This window comes from Megachile rotundata, chromosome 1, assembly GCF_050947335.1.
Source record: "Megachile rotundata isolate GNS110a chromosome 1, iyMegRotu1, whole genome shotgun sequence".
Taxonomy (NCBI): Eukaryota; Metazoa; Arthropoda; class Insecta; order Hymenoptera; family Megachilidae; genus Megachile; species Megachile rotundata.
In genome coordinates, this window is record NC_134983.1 from 5,758,231 (window position 1) to 5,777,407 (window position 19,177).

The 19,177-nt window shown below is 32.7% G+C and overlaps 1 protein-coding gene and 1 long non-coding RNA gene across 8 annotated transcripts in view; one reads left to right on the forward strand and one right to left on the reverse strand.

The window, feature by feature from the left end:
- LOC100874918 (mind bomb 1) overlaps positions 1-19,177 on the reverse strand; it is a 488,386-nt gene that overhangs the window by 454,772 nt on the left and 14,437 nt on the right. The gene's annotated exons all lie outside the window — the stretch shown is intronic.
- Positions 1,471-8,731, forward strand: LOC143265196 (uncharacterized). The gene is made up of 2 exons (XR_013039429.1): positions 1,471-1,844; positions 7,724-8,731. It is a non-coding gene; the product is annotated as an uncharacterized LOC143265196 (long non-coding RNA).

Sequence of the window (19,177 nt, forward strand, 5' to 3'; positions counted from 1 at the left end):
TTCATTTATCTTTTGTCAGTTTGTATATCTACATCTAAGTTAATATTGTAATATATCTACTAACTGTAGTATATTTATACGACATATTCCTCAGAATTTTTGAATAAAAAGAAATACGAAAGGAGCGAGAATAGCATACAATTTGTACCCAAGGCAAGCATTAACAACATCCAATACACTGACGTAAGACACTCTCTATTATTACGACTCGGTTGGATCTCATCCCGAATTAATCCTGTGCATTACGAATCCAATTTCTTTAAAAATAGCGCATCAAAGCAGCCCTACCACCGATAATAAATTTACTGCTTTTAGAATCCTTGGAAAAACGAGAATAGGACGCGATCCTCGCCTCTCGTGGCTTCCTTTATCTCAGAATCTCGATCCACATCACGAAGCACGAATAAACAAGAATGGTCCGGCATAAAGAAATGAAGCCTAGACTTTCGATTACGAAGAAAAAGGGGAAGACAGAGGAGTTTTGGCTGGATGCTGGTAAAAAGCAGCATAAATTCATCAGAGATAAACGCATCCGCTTTTTCCCGGCCCGTCCGTGGAGAAAGATCAGCGAGGCGATAGAGAGAAACGAACGCGACGGAAGTAAACTGAGAAAAAAAGTAGGTTTTCCGTCGGAACAGGGGAAAACTTATATCGCGATATTTCGAAAAGGGGATGAAACAAACTCACCGGAACACGAAAACACTATTTCGTCCTTCGGAGAAAAACAGAAGGTGTCGGAAAGTCTTCAAGCTTTCTAACTTGAAGGTAAAACCAGGTACAGTAAAGTCTCGTTATTTTGCCACAGACGGAGCTACACGAACAGATATTTTAGATTGGCAATATAGGAAGCGTCTTTCGGAGTAGTGCTTGATTATCGAAGCTGTCACTAATTGTGGTTTATTTGAAAACTCGAAAATGTAATATTTAACATCGACCATTAAATGTAATATTTAATATCGACCATTAACTATTGTTAATGTGTATGCTGATATAAAATAATAAATTAATGTGTAAATTGTACAGAATAGTCATAAGTGAATGTGTATATTACATAAAATGATAACAAATTAATGCATATGTAATATAAAATAATAAATGAGTATGCATTATACAAAATAATAATAAATGAATGCGTATGTTATACAGAATAATAATACATACAGTAATTGAATACAGAAATTCATTAACGATTAATCTGTAATTAAATTTCGAACAAGCTTCCAAATTTCATTAAAAACTTAAAAGTCAAAAATTATGAAAAATCCAAATTTTTTCATCATAAGCTACAGTTTTATACATTAGATCGAATGAAAAATAAATTTCACTTAAATTTGGGTTCAAACTGTTCCTAAGATTATAATTTTTGCGAAACAATAACGATATTACACGTCAGCTTTTATTACCATCTCAGAGATACTGTAAGAAACTTTCCGTCTTGGGATCGTTCATGTTCAACCGAGCAACGTTCGCCCTCGTCGAAACAATTCGAGCGAAAGTTTCATTGCTCTATTACCGAAGCAATAGCGATCCAAAAGCGGGAGAGAACGATCGGATCGAAAAGTTTTCGTTTCCCTGTGCAAACCGTCGTCTTGGATGCGTGAAGTTTCGTTAGCAATACTAGAATTTGCGGTGGGTAGTGCTCTGTTCAACGGAGCCGATAGACCGACCAAGATAGGTGGGACAATTCAGTTCGAGCCAGAAGATTCCGTGGAATTGTGTGATTTTCCCACTCATTTGATTCTTGATCCAGAAATGCAACTCGATCGAAGACGTTCTCATTCAAGAAACTCTATGTGAAGCGAAGATCGCGGAAACAGAGAAAGCAACGGAGTCGGTTCAATCTGGTAAACTTTCGGAAACATACTAAAACTGAATTCTAACCATAACATGTTGTGCCTTATACTTAAACCAGATCTACATATAGTTACAATGCTGAACACACATTAGCTATAAAGGTTCCGTTTCTTCAATTACTCGATGATCCGTAAATAAATATTTGTGTATGTAATATTTTGTACATTTTTTACATTTTTATTTATTTTATAAAGTTTGTAATACGAGAGCTTATTTTATAATATTGTTTGCAAACATACTATTCTTAAAAATTAATAGAATTGGAACTGATGACACTTGAAATGAATATATCATTTTAAAAAATGGATAAATTAATAAATTAAGAATGTAACATGTTCAAAATGCAAAAATTTGTTTTTAAATTAAAATAGAATTTTTGTACCATGGGACATATATTCATCTAATGACGACTGTATTTTAATTGTATAGTAATCCTAATGAATTGAAGATCATGAAATATTTGTTAAACTACTGAATTGTTATTATTTTATAATTTGATAAAAGTGATTTTCCTATAAAAATATTTTCAATAACGTTTCACGATAAATTAAATTTAGAAGGCTTTTATATTTTACTGAATAAGATAGTAATTTAAGTATCTCGTTTAAAAAGAATTTGACCTCATTTTTACATTAAAATTTTTGCGCATTGATTATTTCTATTAATAGATGGAAATGGGTTACTCTATACAAACGCGCTGAGCGAGTTAATGACTCTAAATTGCAGCATCGAAATTGCGGAGATTCAATGTCGATTAAATCCGATACATCACAGAAAGACATCAGCAAGCACTTAAAATGCACGAAAATGCAATTCATGGATTTTGTAAGGAGCAACGGTTGAGTGCTTGTCGCTTAGCGTGATTACGAGCTACGTAATGTTTAATCGCTTCGCGCTAATTAATTCGCTCAAAAGGTGGAAACGACTAAATGAATGCCAGACAATAGAATTTCAAGCGCAATAATGGAACCCATTTATGAATGCTATATACTCCATAACGAATATAATTTTGTGATTAATAATCATGGTACAACAATTTCAACGGCATAAAATCATTCTCTCAGAGAAATGAAATTATTATTATTTTATGATTGTATCAACGCGAATTCAAATTTTTTTTAAAGTTGATACGTTGGAGCAATTTCTTGATGCAAATACGTACACGAAAAATTAAAATATTCATAATTTAAAACATTCTGTCCGCACGTTCCACATCTACCATTTTCAAATTTACCTTAGTTTTTATATCTCAAATTACCATACTACCTAACTTTTATTTTTCTTCAATCTCTATATATATTTCTATGTTTATTAATTTAGTTCTAAATCTCTCTAGCTCCAATATATTCTCTAATTTCTATGTGCATCTTATACAATATTTTAAATAAAAATTGTAATATTGATATTATAAATTTGATGTAACACCAGAACGGATGTTAATGCATATTTATTTCGAAATTGTAAACAACGCGGAAAAATAAATAAGTAAATGCTGAAACATCGAGCATGTTCATTTCAACAAAATATTACATTTTGACAAAATTACAGTCACAAAATTTTGTAATATAAAATGTGAAATTTGAAACCAGTTATTTTGCCTGATAGATCTAGTATCAAATTTTGAAGCGTGTTCAATTTCATCGCTCTATTTTATTATTCTTTTACTACCGTGTAGTTAGGTAATCAGATATATGCTTTGAAACATATTTATTTCTTCAAAATGCTATTATATACAAATAATCTCGCGTTATAATTTTATCTTAAATAAAAATGGCTAAATTATTAAAATTATGATACGCACGGTATACTGCATCAGACATTAATCCCGTTGGTACAATTAAACGAGGGAGAACGAGTTAACACACAAGACTAGCGAAAATCAAAGTGGGTAGCAAGATTCTAGAATCTTAGAGTCTAGATTTAGACACTAGGTGTATAGCAGTACTCAGCACGAAACGTTCTACTTTTCCGGCAACTCAACGACCACTTCTCTCCCACTTTTCTCGCTTTCCACTCAACGTTTCAGTCTCAAATGTACCCCGAAAGAAGATATTCGAGCCAAGAGTGCTAGGAGAATCTCGAATGTAGTCGGTGGACCTGCGAATGAAACTCGCATCAGTTTCCCTTGGACGAAACACGCAGAAAATCCCCGGGAAAACTTTCACGGCTAACACTGCCTTGCTGGATGTACGGTGAAACTTGTGAAAACTTATTTCGTCCCATACCTTTGCTTCTAACTGCACATACAGGGATCTTTAACACTTTGATCGTGTGACATAAAACAGAATGTGAGTACGGGACAAATGTCGATGCACCGAAACATCCGAACGTCTCGGAAACGTGTCATGGAAATGTCTTTTTCTAAGTCTTTTATCGTTTCAGTGTGCACTTTAAACTCCTGGCAACTTTACTGCGAGAAAAGTGCCTGCTTCTTTAACTTTTAAGTCACTTTCTGACACTGAATTCTTAACAGTGAAATTCATATCCACTTTTCAGTCATTTGTTATATCCGCCCTCAGAAATGCAATTTTTATGCTAAAAACAGCTGTTATAATTAACTGGTAAAATTGAAAATGTTCTAATTGTGTTCTTTTTAAGAGATGTACGAATTTATTAAACTCCATGTTTTGAGATTTTTGAACATTGTAACGTGAGCACAAAATGCCTTTCGATTATTTCATAGCGATCAATGAAGAGAAAAACAAAAAAATGGTTATGTTTTTATTACATCGATGGAGATAAATAGCAGACGCGAAAAATTGTAAAACATTTTCTTGTAACTGTAACACAAAATAGAATGTTCTACATATCAGGTGTCTACACTGCTATGTTCCCTAGGGCAACCTACCAAGATGTAGATGTTGCAACTGAAATACTGTATTTTCAACCACATAAACTCAGAAGTAATCATTAAATATACATCCACCTTCTAAACATCAGCGAATATATTACTTCTACCTGCCAAACTTAAATTAGCAATTTTAACAAGTGATACAAATCGTTCAAGTAATTTAGGTTATTTTCCTATTGATCTTCGGTGACTACAAGAAGACCAGCTTTTCAAAATAAGAAAGGTAGAAGAAAAGTGCGAAGCTCTTTTAGTAAATGGAGGAAAATGGTGGAAACGAAGGTCCCGAAGGATCCGGTAAATCTTAACCGAAGCAAACTTCCGAAAATTTACGTCGTCGCGTGCACGACTTTTCGCGAAAGAGTCGTCTAAAAGGCCATGCGGGACTTGAGGGACCCAGGTTCACCTCCACAAGGAGACATTAATCTACGTTGAGTCTCCACCGAATAAGTGTTGCTTGACGTGAGATACAGGATTAATGGACAGCTTGTGAAAATTCGAATCAACGTCCGACTGTCATGTTTGGATTGCTGTTAATATTTCAACGTTCCAATCTGTCATCCAACAATTTGACTGACGCTCAGTTTTTGATATACATGAATCTTGCGATTTTGAGGTCATTCGTATATGTAACAAATTATTATTTATGGAGTCATGTTTGAAAACTTCAGTTCTATTTTTAGTTTATAAAATGAACAATCTGAAATTTTTAAATATGCAAAATGTCACATTTAAAAATTTTTGGATTTTTGAATATCTAAATTCTGACATTTTTAAGTATCCAAATCCCCGAATCTTCAAGACTGTCCGGAATTCTGTAATCCTGAGTTTCTAGATTTTCAAGCCCCAAATTTTTTAAATATTTAAACAATTAAACTTCCTATGAATAAAAAATGGTTTTGTAAATATGAAAATTATGAAGACTAATTTACAAACAGTGGTAAGAATATCACTTTCTGTAATAGCAAAACAGTACAATAATAAAATAGAAATAATCAAATGATCAAGAGAATAATAATACAATAATGGAACAGTAAATCAGAGCTATAATACGTATAGAGAAATCGTACAATGTCCAACTGAATAATGAAATGGCATAACAATGAAATAGTAAAATGCTAACGTATTAACATAGCAAAAATAGTAGATCTATGAAATGTAATATTTAAATATTCCAATAATATAATGGTAAAATAGCAGAATAATGAATCAATAAAATGCCAAAAAAATATCGATTTGAAATAGTAAAATAAAAAATTCGTATAGAAATAATATCTGTTGTTTTAAAATATGTAGGCAGATAATATTCACTTAAACAATAAAATTTGTTACTCGTACTTATATAAATAACAGTAAAAATCTCTAAAATTCAAAATAACAATAATAACAACAAACTAACAATAACGTTATTTTAAATATTTTACAAAATTCACTAAAAGCGACCACATAATTAATATATGCAAAACAAACAATTACTAATTGAAAGAAAATATTTAGGATAATTAAGAGCATTTCTGTCGAAGCAAAAGACAAAAGTAATACATTTCAGTTGATAATGTTCAAATCCTAAGTTATTTTGTATTTGACAGTTTAGATCACGATTAGTGTTAGAACAGAGAGCTACACAGAGTGCTCGACCAACGTCTCGCATTAGCGAATGAAATATTAATGGTCCTCTCTGCCCCCAGATAAACCCTAGTTAAATGGCCCATTGTATCACGTTCTCTGCCATCTGGCATTGTGTGCGAAAACGTATTTAGACGTCCAGAAATCAATGATCTGTTACATTGTACACGAATACAACGATGCTACAAACTGAGATATATAACTGCAGTAAATTGCAATTACGTTTTAATTTGAAAGCATTTCTAAGATTACAGGCTTCTTCCTTTTATTTTGCAATAACCTAACGAATTATAAAGATTTATGCAATGATGTACATAAATTGCATTTGCTAGCAGTACTGTTATTTTACAAAATTCGATTTATAATACTTTTCTTTGGATTTGACGATCAAAATTAATCGTGAATATATTAGTATATTATTTATTATTAGTATATTATTTGTACGCAAGAATATTAAAAACGTTATCCTGCTTTATTTCAGATGTCGATGAGTAGTCAATTTCATAATTGTAGAATTGATAAACTTGCAATTTCTAAATCAGTAAATTTGTAAACGGTGGCATTGGAAAATTTAGAAATTTGATCATTTGAGAGAATGTAAAAGTAGGAAAACTTGAAGTATCTATATTTTTAAATCTATACATTTCTGACCTTTTAAATTCCTTAAAGTTTATACATCATTTCTTTAGAAAATTATAATCAAAACTAAATAAAAATATCAAATTCTCAAATTATCAAATTATTGAACCTCTGAATTTCTAGATGACTAAATACCTAAATTCTCAAATTACTAAACTCCTAAATACCTCAATTTCAAACTGCCTAAATGCTCAAATTTTTAAGTTCCGCAGTTCTCAAACTCCCAAATTTAAAAAAATCCAACTTCTAAAAATTTTCAAAATTCAAGACTTTCAGATTTCCAAATTCTCAAGTTTAAAAACCCTTAAACTCCCAAATATCTAAAGTAGAATAATATCTAAATCCTCAAACTACCAAATGACTAAGTTTTCAAGTTCCCAAAGGTTCAAATTCTCAAATTCGCGAATTACCGAGCTCCTAAATTCAACAGTACCAAATCCCCAAAGCAATCTCTAAATTTTCTAGAAAAACTAATTCCTAAAATTCCTGAACTTTTAAATCTTCAAATCTGAAAATTTCATTCGGTATCACAATTTTTTGTCAAATTATTGCACAGCAGGCTCTTCAACGTGCATTAATGCATCGCTGAATCATCGCTGATTTATAAGAGTACTACTCATAAATATCATTTGAATTAAAAGAGAAGGCAAGGTGAAAATAGAACATTGTCTTCATCATACATAAACAATATAATACTTTGTTCCTGTGACAGCCAATGTATTTTAATATGTTTCCCAACTCTCATTTCGTTGACAGAACGCCCCCCGATGAAAGCGGCTATGTATCCCCGCGAGAACACCAAGAAATTTCCCGGTGGATTACCGGGAATTTGAAATTTTCTGAAAGACGAAGGATGTTGCCGCCTTACACATCGCTCGACCAACCAGCCAGCCAACTTTTCACCTTTTACACGAAGCCCGCTTACCGGATTTTTCCATTATGCCAAACTTTGATCGAATCGTTAACACTGACACCACACAGAGATCGATCGCTGCTATATCAAAAGTAGGACACGAAGAATACGTCAAGCAGCTAGGGAAAAATATTACCGAATCACAAAATTCATGAAAAATATAAAAATAATAGATGAACTCTTTATTGTATAGGTTCATAATAGAAATCAGTTGAATAAAATTTTTCAATTTGTTAATTGATTAATTGATGCTTATAATTGAAAAATGATAATCGCCAAAGATTTTCCATAACTAATGGGTTAAAGTCATTGTTAATCGTTGATTAAAGACGTTAATCATCAATTATTAGATGATTAGCAACATCAGTCGTTATCAGTTATTAATCAGAAATATTGTCAATCAACAGCTGAGTGGAAACAGTATCGTCCATCATCAATTGTTGAATAAAAACATCAATCGTCAATCATTGATCATTGAATAAAAACATTAATTTTTAATTATCAATCATTGAATAAAAACACCAATTGTGAGTGATTAATTATTAATCAAAATCATTAATTGTCGATTGTCAATCATTAAATAAAAAAACCTTATCAATTATCAATCATCGGTATGAAACATTTGAAATTAATCAACTGCTAATTTTCAACAGAAATTTAATTAAAATTATAGTTAATGATTCGTGTAAATTACACATGCAATTATTTTGATCGCGCTTATCGTTGCAACTGGTAGTCACGTCATGAGAAAAGCGAAACAAGAAAAGTTGTTTAAATAAAGTGCAATATGTTGAAATGCAAGTAACGTTACCGGTACACGTATAGTAATGTATATTCATATGTGCACACGATACGTTTTTAGTTCTTTCTTTTACCTCTCTATTCTCTTTCATGATATACTGCGATCCAGTTAGTACTTGTATGTGCACGAGATACAATGCAAATGAGAGGAGATGACATTCGGTAGATATTTTAGATTGTTTTTTATTTCCCATTTTCGAACACTTTGCTACGGTCAGCACATTTCTCTCTATTTTTCATTTTATCCGTACGAACATCCACTGCTGGTTTTACTGAACTAATAAGTAAATTACTAAAGAAACTTTCATTCACATTGAACGCAGATGCTTTTTTATAAAAGTAAAAGGATACTGCAGATTTGTCGTCAACTTCTAAAGAAGCGACTTTATGGTTTTATGTTGAATGTTTTATTTTCTGCTGTTTCGACGGTATGGTACATCAAAATGTTAAAAATATTTATAAATCATTAATATGAAATAAAAATATTTTATTTAACATAAAAAAATAAAAAATTTTTAAATTCAATACATTTAAAAACTAAAGAATAATATTTATGATACTGTAAATATTATTCGGATATTTATGAATAAAAGCGTATAAATTATGAATTATTTTATGACATAAAAATACTGCAAAATACGACACGTGATATATTAATAAACACATATGAAATTTATTATCATATGAAAAATAAACAGATAAAACTTAAGGTTCAATGAAAATAACTACACAAATTATTCATAGAAGTTCTTAACTCGAATTAGTTGCCATCTAGCTAAATTATAATTATCTAAAACTAGATAGCTATCTAACTTTCTGTCTTATATTAAATATATTAATATATTTGTGCAATCATCTACAAACATCAAGCTCCAAATCAACACATTACGAGTGCTTATAACGATTTTATGTTTAATTTCCTATTTCGAAACTGACCATCTCATATTGGTCAAATATGAGATAAACTGAAACTGACCAACTCTTTCAAAAAAGTCGAAAGTAATAAAGAACCCATTACCACAGCAAGCCAAGATTTTCCGCCAATTTCTATTTGCAGAGCATCAACAGTAACGGATCTGCGATATTTGCTTCGAGAAAGCACAAAAAAAAACTCGCGATTGTTGAATCTAGAAAGTATCCTTTTCGTAGTACGGAAATCCCTTCGCTTTCGCGTTTAAACCGAAGCATTTCGCCTGCCACGATCACTTTTCGATCCACCATGCTTTTATCTCTCATTTCCCATAGAAAGCGCCTGAGGCGTCACCATGGGGCCGATATGAGGGAACTTTTAAAATTACCCAGACTTCCCAGCCAGGAGATAATATGGTCTATTAAGGATAGACGACGTTGGATCGACGATCGAAGTAAACGAGAAGCAAGAACTCTAGGGATGAAGAGACAAGACTGGAGTGGGGGCTGATTTAATTCCTGCATTTTACTATGGTAAACGCAAAGGGCAAATAAATAATACTAGATGGTTTTATGGAGCTTCTTGCAGATTTTATGGGTTGTTATTTTGGAAAGAAAATTACACGCTCCGCGATAATCCTAAAACGATTGCAAAAATTTTGATAAATAAATAACCGGTACGTACTTCAATATTCTTTCATTTTCAACGTCTTAAATGGCTAATGGGTAATTTTATAAATAATGTATCGAATGTTTCATTAAACAAAAATAAAAATTGAATGGCGTATGAAATACAAGTAATATGAAAACAACCTATTAGAATGCTATTTCATTATTTGTTTTCCATACTATTTAATTATTTATTTACTGTACTAAAGAAACAAGTTGTGAATACTGTTTCATACCACTATATATGACCATGAGATATGCTAGTCTAATTTAAAAGAAATACGTACACCTCTCTTTTTGATCGAAAATATTGTAATAAATTATATTATTACAATTTGAGCAGGTAATTTTACGAAAAACGTGTGAAATGCTAAAAATTTATAGTGGTCCCAATTCGATAGCCAGGGGCTGTAGAACTCGAACGACAAATCAATTTCTATTCTCGTTAAAATTCAACCGTTTCAATCGTATCTTGCACTCTGCGCAGAGTAATTTTTCGACAGACGACAAGTAAAATATGAAACGATATCTCTAAGGAGAACTCAGATCTTGGCCTAACAAATGACAACTGAATCAGGAATCTGAAAGTTAGATCGCGGTTGCTATGAATCTTTCGCAAGTTCGTGTGATCAATGGACCGGGGAAACTTTAGATCCTGCAGGATGAAGGTATGTAAAATTTAACTAGGAAAAGGAATATACGGGCACAGCACGTTGACGGACTTATAACGCTGTTGTGTATACACAGAATGCGAGCAACTTTCTCTAAGAAGCTCTATTACCACGAATATTCACGAGAATGCTCGAGTCAAAACACAAAATTTCCAAGTTTGCAACAATAATCCGCGGAAAACTCGTGGAACTTTTGAGCAGACAGTTCACGAGAACACGCGCAACACTGTTCTGGAAAGTTAAATATTTTAATAATCGCCACGGAGAACGGTTTGTTGGCTTTATACTCACTGAATACATAATTTGTTGGGACAATCATTTATAAATAATTATAAGGTTCTTTGATTTACGCGTAAAAGCATTTTCGTCTCACCACTTTGGAATCAACAGCATGAAGATAGGTCTACTGTTATGGATAATAATATTGATAAAGACTGATAATATTGAAATTCTACCATAGTAACGTGAATATAGGTGGCTAACGTAGAATGTAACACATAATTTTATCATATAATTTCAACTATTTTAATAGTTTTAATTAGGATTACATTTAAAGTATAAACAAGAGTATATAAACTTCAGTTAAAATCTACCTAAACATAACCTAATCTTAATATAACCATAATATAACCTTGATCTAATATTTTACCACAGCAACCCTAAACTAATTTAACAGTAACGGAACTTAACCTTAACCTAATATAACCGTAATTAAATCTCATTCTAACTTAATATACCCATAACTGAACTTAAACTTAAACTAGCACAACCACAATTTAATTTTATCCTACGCAAACGTAACTTTAACATAACTATCTAACATAACCCTTATTTAACGTAACGCCAATCAAATCTACATAGATCCTAGTTTGAGCTCTAAGCCTAATTTAACTTTTTCTAATCTAATATAATCACAAATTTTATTCGATGTTAATTAAAAAACACTCGAATATGTTTACACTAGCATAAAATATATTGAGACATTTGAGCGATAAAATTTAACCTAACTTGGCACACAATTTTATTATTTAATCTAATTATTCTTATCTGAAATTAGGTTAGGTTACATCCAAAGTTTAAATAATAATAAATAGATTCGAGTAATAAACTTATGCATTAAGTTAGATTAGATTACGTTTCAAATTTCACATTTTTACATTTCTAAATAGTGAAATTGTCAAGTTCCCAACATTCACATTTCCAAAATTCCGTATTTCCAAATCTTCAACTCCTCTAATCTAAATTTTTAAATTTTAAAATACCTAAATTTGTAAGCTCTCTGATTTTTAAATTTCTAAATTCCCAGATTCTCAAATTGGACAATTTCTAAATTTACAGATCCTCAAATTTAAAAGTTCATAAATATCCACATGCTTAAATTCCATAATTTTTAAATTTCTAAATTTCTAAGTCTATAAATTCTCAAATGTATAAATTTCTGGAATTCCCAAATAATCAAATCAGAAAATTTCTAAGTTTTCAAGTTTCCATAACTCCCAATTCCGAAAATTCCCAATTCCCAAAATTCCGAATTCCCAAAATTCCCAATTCCCAAAATCCCCAATTCCCAAAATTCCCAATTCCCAAAATTCCCAATTCCCAATTCCCAAAATTCCCAATTCCCAAAATTCCAAATTCCCAAAATTCCAAATTCCCAAAATTCCAAATTCCCAAAATTCCAAATTCCCAAAATTCCAAATTCCCAAAATTCCCAATTCCCAAAATTCCAAATTCCCAAAATTCCCAATTCATACAATTTCCAATTCACAGAATTCCCAATTCACAAAATTCCCCATTCACAAAATTCCCAATTCCCAAAATTCCCAATTCCCAAAATTCCCAATTCACAAAATTCCCAATTCACAAAATTCCCAATTCCCAAAATTCCCAATTCATACAATTTCCAATTCACAGAATTCCCAATTCACAAAATTCCCAATTCACAAAATTCCCAATTTCCAAAATTTCCCATTCTCAAAGTTCCCCATTGCCAAAGTGTCTTAATTCCCAAAATATCAAATTCCCAAAATTTCGAAGTTTGCAAATTTGAAAAATTCCCAATTCCCAAATCCCCAAATATTCAATCAAATTCCATCTCCCCTCTATTAGCATTAACAGTACCGAAATAATGTTATACATCGTTAAATATCGATAAGCTATCGACAAGACCTTGATAATCGATAGTCACACTTCCAAAGCAGGCAATAAAGTGTAAACGTCGAATGCATGCTATCAAATTTACCGTTCTCCATACATCTCGAACGGGTAAACTTGTAGCATACAAGCAAAGAAACATTCGCCGACGTTTGTCTCCATCGTAGCACAAGAACGGGCGAAGTATCGCAGTAACAAGTGACGAGTGTCGACTGCGAGAAGTTATATAAAGGAGAATAAAAGTTCCTTACTACTGAATGCTAGTCTTTCAAAGTTTTTCGCACTTTATGAGACACACGAGCTTTTATGCGAACATGCACGCGTTAAGCCCGAGATAACTCCGAACCGTATCTGCACGCAAAGAAGTGGACGCTTTATAAACTTCAAAGTGCTTGTAGATATTTTCGTGTTAACGTCTGCGTTCTGATAGTGCCGCCATTATTTAAAACATGACAAATATTCTGAATATTTCGCCATAGTACAGCGACAGTTACGTGGGACACGTCGTATATTTTAATGATGTAAATATATTTTTCGGACTATTTGTTCAAAATATTTTTCAAATTACCTTCCGCATAAATCTTCAACTATTTACCAAATGGCGACGATATTCGTAATATGCGGAAACAGTGCAACAAACATGATCAAAGATTATACACGTACTTACGTGTGCAAATATTGAAAGGCGTTGTTGAATACGAATGTTGACTAACGTTTTATCGTAATGATGAACAGATGATTACGTGATAATTAACAGATGTTATCTCAGCGTTAGAAACCATTGTCCAACGTTGACAGAAAGTGCCAATATTGACATTTTCAAACAAACATACTTACGTTACTTTATCATCTCGATATACTCTAATCGACAAACTAATATTAACTGATATTACCCTGGACAAATAATTTTTGAATCGAGACAATAATACAAAATTAAGTATTACAAAGATGCTAACGATTTTGAGATACACTATTATAAGAATATAAAACACATTATGAAAGTTAAATTTGTTTGATATGAAGTAAACGCAAAAAATAATCGAACATTATAAAATATTATGCAATATACATATGGAGAAGGGTATTGTTTACGTCGTGCTAAGTTAATAATATTGAATACGGCTTAGAAACATTTTTTGACCCACTCCGAATATAAGCGAAACTTCTTCCCTGACATGATTTTCCCCGCACATTGTACATTTCTGCAATAATATTTTACATCTGAAAACCTTGAATATTTTTAGTCGGCTTCGCATTATTGCCTTTGGCTAAAAACTTCCAATCGAAAGTTTGGTCGTTGATTCGCGTTCATATCGAAAGATATTTTATTAGAAAAGTTTGCAGGCCCTTGTTTTGTACTATCGATAACACCGCATTGTGCCGTATCCAACATGAGTAACAACTAAAATTTACGAGCTAACTTTCGAGACTTCGTTCAACTCGTATCAGCCACATTAATACCGAACAATACAGGGAGATCATGTGCGAACACGTGTAAAATATAGATGCAAGTAAGTGATCTCCATAAATAGGAAATAAAAGCAGAAGGCATAAAAATGAGAGTACATAAAAGGATACGATTCCGTTACTTTTAGTATTCTGGGATATGTGATATTATTAGCAAATGACTTTTAATAAAAAATACGATACTAAATTCGGACGAGCTCATAACCAGCTGTTCGCACTTCTTAATTAAAAGTATTCTTCTTAATTAAAACAGTGACTCGTTTTACAAAAATGTAACTCTGGTTTCCTTCTGTCTAACTCAACCTAATTCAATGAAACCTTAACATATCTTAATCTAACACGAGTTGACCTAATTTGATATGTAACTGTTTCCAAATTTAGGGATTTGAAGAGTTTCAAATTTGGATTTTTTAAAATTTAGAAAACTTTTAAATATTGCGATTTGAAAATTCAGAGTTTGAAATTTCAAAAAATTAGAAATTTAAGAATTTACAGATTTAGAGAAATAGAAATTTGTAGATTTCAATACTTGAAAATTTACTCTTCAACTCCTCTCTACAATTTTAACAGTATTATACATCGAGGTATCAATAATATTTCTATCCCAATATTTGTCAATGACAGTATCGATAGTTACACGACTAGAACATGTATGTATCCATATATAAAATTGTATAAGTCCTTCAATTTCGTCCGTAAAGTAAATCCAATAAATCGAGGAGTATAAATCCTATAAAAAGAGGAACGACAAACAATAAAAAGCAATGGGCGAGGAACAGACAATCGCAGAATCGGTGTCTAACCTATGAAAGAGATTCATTTTCCAAAGGCTGCTGCAGAAGCAGCATTTTGAGAGGTTCTGCTGGTGGAAACTCGGGGCCAGCATAAACACACTCAAGTTTTGGGGGTAGAGTGCAGCAGCCCGTCACTTGCACGGTCGCCATTCTACAAAGGAACCCTCCCCTTAAGTACTTGAGTACAGCAGGCACCGTCGACTAAAGGAGTTTGTTGCTGTTTCTTGTTCCCCATGCTGCTACTACTAGTGAAGAACTCCTAATGCCCGGTGTAAGTTTAACGTTGGTTGTCGGCTCGTACGAAGCCAACTCGCATTAGTTATTACGTCTTTCGATAAACACTCTCGGACTAGTTTTATCACCAAAAGAAGACAGTTTAAAGAGCTTCCATAACGATTCGAACATTTCAACCAGTTTCAATTAACCTGAAAACGGAGGAACAACTATGGGGTTTGTTGGAGACCTATTAATTTAATACGTTTTATCTTGATGTAAAGGGTGCCATTTTGGCACGTTTATAGGAAATTGTTGATTAAAAACTATGTTATGAAAACTTTCTATATTCTTGAAATTTAACGTGGTTGTCAATTTTTCAAGATATATAATTTTTAAATTTGCATAATTCTAAATCTTGTATCAAGTAATTTTCTATACTTCTTTCCGATATAAAAATTAGAAATTTTTTCGTTTTCGACGCGAATTATTCCCGTATCAAAAAATAATATGCGTTATAATTTTGTAGAATTTTTAGGACTTTTGATTTCATTAATTGTGTCAACTTTAGGAAAAATTGCTGTTGGGATAAAATAATGGTAACTTTGAAAAAAGGGGGTGTATTTTTACTGTAAATATTCTATGGAATTTTTAAATTTGAATTTCTGCAGAATAAAAATGGACCCAAGAATACTTTATTTTACATTTATATCTTATTTCTGCACCTAGAATGCTTTTTCCGATTGTGCCATGAATACTGGAGATCTCATATGTAGCTATGCAATAAAATGATCGATTCCAGAAAGGATCAAAATAAAAAGTCATGTAACGATATTCATGTTGTATGCAAATGGTGTAAGATCAAGAACGCTCGCAAGCGTTCTCGAAACATGCCACAAAACATGAGTACCATAGTAACTACTGGTCTAGACCATAGAACAGAGACCGTAACTGTAAAAATAATCAACGTGTAGCTCGTCTACTTCGCTGCTAACAGCGTAATACCCCTGGTCGTTTTATGATCCTCTTTTGCCGACATTTCAAGCCTGCCAACGGATGCACACACGTAGTGCAGTCCGACCTCTTGTCATGGTTCTTTATATCGACCAACTCTGCACACAAGCGTGACGTAAATTCCGAGCTAACAAAAATTCTATCCAACATGGAATAACCGGTCTCATGTATGTGCATTAAAGTCGTTTACGCGAAATAAAGGTTTCCATCCAGCAGCCAATTTAAAATTCTTCTCGATAACGAGATTAGCTGGGTAACGTTTGAATTTTGTTTTGAAATTTCGTTCCACCGTCTTGCTTTTTCGTTCATGTTGCAAGAAAGAAATTATACGTAAAATAAATTCGTTCCCTCAACAATTTTTCGTTACGCACAACGAAATTTGAAACTTGAGATAGAAATGCGATGTTCGTGAATGTGTAGATTTTTATTTTTTAGGTGCATTGTGATCATATTTGACGAAATACGCTTTTTAAACGAATCTTCCGAAATTTTGTGTATATTTTCTATTAAAGTAGATCGATTCTTTGACACTTTCTGCATACAAAGATACTGGAATAGGAATTTGTGAGTTTTTATACGAAATAAATATTCATAGAAGAATCAATAGATATTCAAATCTCCACATTCCTAAATCCCCGAATACCTAGAGCTCCAAATTTCTAGATTCATAGATTCAAATTAGATTCACCGACTCCAAGATCCTCAAATCCCCAGGCTCCGCAATCCTAGCACTCAGCACCTCTAAATCCAGAGATTCTTAGATTTCAAATCCTTCGAACCTCAAATACTTTCAGCCTTAAATTTCTAAGTATTCGTATCCTTAAATTCTCAAGTCGATATGGTCCCAAATTCCTAGATTCCCAAATCTCTACATCTTTAAGTACATACATCCTCAAATCACTTTATAGCAATTCCTACATTGCTAAACATCACCAAGTGTTTGAAATTTTAAAACGTTCCTAAAAATTATCAAAAGATGGTCTCCTTCCTGTTGATTGCCATATTTTCCATGGAAAAATCAAATTACACTTGACTGTACCTATTCATTTTCACAGTAGGAGTAAACATGTTAAGAATGCAACCTTACAACATCTTTCTTGCTCGGAAGCCAAGAAATTCACCAAAACAGCTAACTCAGCGCAAAAGGCACCGTAGCATTCTCGTATTCATCCACCTCCTTCTCAAAGAAACCTCCATTATACCCTAGTTAACTTAATAAAACACGAAACTCAACGCAGCGTCGTCTACAACTCTATTCGAAGCAGGTGCACGTTTGATGTTAACCTTTGAAAAAGTGGTACATTCTACAAAGAATCCGACGGTTTACAAGGAGACTCGAGATTCTGCTCGCGAGCCTCCATAAAGAATGAAAAAGAATACGCCTTTCGGGTGTAATGCAGATCTCTCCGTAAAAGTAAAGTGTTAAATCTGTTTATACCAAGGAATCTATTCAAGTATTTATACAAAACGTTCTGTCCAAGTCCATGAGGGATTGGCCGGAGACCAGAGACGTCTCCACCCGCCGAGGCACCTATTTTCTATTCCGAAAGAAGACTACACAGCAATGCATACCGAGAATGTGGCTCGTGCATGTATGTACTATGATCCTGGCACCGTCCCATTCCACTAAAAGGAACGTCTAGCACCCTTGAATCTGAGTAGTGCTTTTCTGGATGAACATTATACTTAATAGCAGCGGAATAAAGATTCCGGAAAGCTCGAACGCTAGCCGGGACATTTCGTATGCATGGTACGTGTTAACTTAAAGAACACACTCTGTAGGCAAACATATTTTTTCACGGGAAAGCCGGTGCGAGATTTAAAAGAAAAAACGACCAGGCCTTTTCTTTTCAGACATTTTTACTCATTTTATTCTGAGCGCATGTTTATTATGCAATTCATTACATTTTAGGGAATATCTGTACTCTGAATGGACGATGCACGCATGTATACGTTTGAACTGTTATGGTAACTTTTACGTACTTTCATGAGCTTAGTCAATAAATTTTCTTGACTAAAATGACTAAATATTTATATGTACTTTGAAGAATTAAATTATTAAATATTAAATTATCTATACTGTAAATTAATATATTGTATCATACCTATCACAATGTTAGTATTAAATTTTATATTCACGATGAGTACATATATACAAGAAAATCACATTAGAGATTCTGCACAAAACAATTTCAAGCATCCATTCATTTTGGTACATTTCGCAAGCAAAATGATACTATCGAAGAAAAGATAAAACTAAATGGAATCGTAAAGTTACGTTTCATATCCTCCGAATCTTTCATACGGAAAGCTACGTAATAATGTGAAAAAATGCTGACCCGAGTAGAATACAAATTTGTATTTACGTTAAATTATAGTCACAACAATGCTTTATTTCTTTGGCATTCTCGTAAAACGAGTTTCAAGAGTAGCCATTTTACGAAACGATTCGAGAACCAATTTTCTTCTCGTATTTATCAACAGATGGTTCCATTGTTAAGTCGTTTTCAAGGAGAAGACTGTCACTGTCAGCGAATACATTTTTCAAGCATTGTCATAATCGACAAGCCATCCTTTATACGACCACGTAAAAGATGCTCGATCT